This window comes from Mus caroli, chromosome 8, assembly GCF_900094665.2.
Source record: "Mus caroli chromosome 8, CAROLI_EIJ_v1.1, whole genome shotgun sequence".
Lineage (NCBI taxonomy): Eukaryota > Metazoa > Chordata > Mammalia > Rodentia > Muridae > Mus > Mus caroli.
In genome coordinates, this window is record NC_034577.1 from 37,096,256 (window position 1) to 37,098,607 (window position 2,352).

Here is a 2,352-nt window from a genome sequence, read left to right on the forward strand (position 1 = left end):
AGATAGGATGTCACTGTGTAGCCTTGGCTAACCTGGAACTCACTCTGTAAACCAGGCCGGCTTCGAACTCAGAAATCTGCCTGCCTCTGCCTCCCGAGTGCTGGCATTAAAGGCGTGCGCCACTGTGCCCCGCTCCTTGCTCCATTTCCAATTATGCCCCAGTAAGGCTGCCACCTTGTTGAAAGACAGCTCTGTCTCCTCTGAGTTGACATTCAAGTAGCTGAATGAACTATCTTTGCAGGCTAACATTTCCCTATGAGATTACCGGGGATGCTTTTCTGAAGCATTGGTAGATCAGGGGCCATGATTCTCAACAACGGTAGTGTCGCCCTCTAGCGGACATTAAAATGTTTCTGGAGATGCTTAATTCGGGCAGACAGCTTGGTCGGTTCCAAGAATGAGAAAGGGAGGGAGGAATCTGGTTCCGTAGCCATTGTGCCTTCTTGTGATTATTCCATACTGTCTCTCTCCCTTAAGGCTAACTACTTTGTGGTTGTCGTCATTGTCACCTTCCTCGTCCTCCTCCTCTTTTTTGTTTGTTTTTGTTTTTCCTTTTTTTGAGACAGAGTTTCTCTGTGTAACCTTGGCTGTCCTGGACTCGCTTTGTAGACTAGGCTGGCCTCAAACTCAGAGATGAACCTTCAGAGTGCTGGGGCTAAAGGCCTGTGCCACCATGCCCTGGCCTTAACACCTTCTTAATCCTATCAACTAAGTGTCATATTACAATGAGAAATAAAACCAGTCGGAAAGGAACCTTCGGGTCCTTTACTGCCCAGCATATCTAAACCTGCGCCTACGCACTTCGCTCTCCCTCTTGGTACTGTGGGCCATGGGCTGTGCTCACTTCTACCGCTTCATCTCTTGTAGTCTTCAGTGTTGAGTCACCTTGTTTAATTGAGAACTTTGTTCAACGAATATCCACTCCTCAAAGAGAAACAAAGGAAACGGAAGAGAAAGAAAATGAGTTATTCCTAAATTCCCGGTTTCGTGTTCTCAGGATCAGATCTTGCCCTTGCCCAGCTGGAAGAAACTCCGTGTCTGAGCTATATCCCCACCCTCCGTTTTCGTTCCCGCCTCTCAACCTCACTGTCCCCTTCAGTATACAGATACCCATGCTGTGACTATGAACTATTGGAGACAATTCCCTCCCCACCCCCGCCCCCCACAGCCTGCCCTACTCAATTTTCTCATGGCCCTTACTACCATTCACTTATTAAAAGATTTATTTTTAATTTTTAACTATGTGTAGGAGTATGCATATGAGTATGTGCATATGAGCGCAGCTGTCTGCAGAGTCCAGAAATGTTGGAATTATTGGTGGTTGGGAGCCTCCTGATGTGGGTGCTAGGAACCAAACTCAAGCCAAGAGCAACAAGCACTCTTGTTCGTTTTGTTTTGTTTTGTTTTGTTTTGTTTTGTTTTGTTTTGTTTTGTTTTGTTTTAGACAGGGTTTCACCTCACCGTGTAGCCCTGGCTGTCCTGGAACTCACTCTGTAGACCAGGCTGTCCTGGAACTCCCTCCGACTGCTAGCATTAAAGGCATGCACCACCATCCTAAGCTTGCAGCAAGCGTCACGGCTGGGCTGAGCCATCTGTCGGATGCCCTGCACTGTTCCTTCTTACAGATAAGACTATCTGCTTCTACTAAAATGAGAACCCACCAGCACCGTGGCATCACTCGATAGAGTAACATCTCTCGGTTCCGACCAAGCACCCGCTGAATTAGGAACTACCCTTTAGCAGGGTCTCGAAGATAGCAGTGACATTAAACCTCCAGAAGCCCTAATTTGTCACGTCGACTTTCTGTTCTCGAGGTTTTCTTTAATACACTTCACTAAATCTGTCCCCTCTATTTTCCCACGAAGCAGTTCTTTTAAACCTTACCAGTTCTCCGCATGAGGTTAAACCCTAAGGTCACTTTCCCTTTTCTAGTTCCCTTTTGGCTGGCTCTTCCACAACTTGAGGTAGCTCCCATTCCGTCAAGCTCCCTCAGCAACGCGGCTGCCTGGGCTCAATGTCTGGGTGTCTCTCCTTCCCCCCACTTACACTCTTACTAGTATCCTCTGGTTTAAGGCCATTCATAGTATCTGTGGGAGTGACATCTCATGGTTTATAGTTCAAGGCTTAGGGCAAGATGCGAAACATGGAACATTTCCAGAGTCTCCAGAGAGAAAATAATTAAATAATGACTTTTTTTGTTTTGTTTTGTTTTGTTTTGTTTTGTTTTGTTTTGTTTTGTTTTGTTTTGTTTTGTTTTGTTTTGTTTTCAAGACAGGGTTTCTCTGTGTAGCCCTGGCTGTCCTGGAACTCACTCTGTGGACCAGGCTGGCCTCGAACTCTGAAATCTGCCTG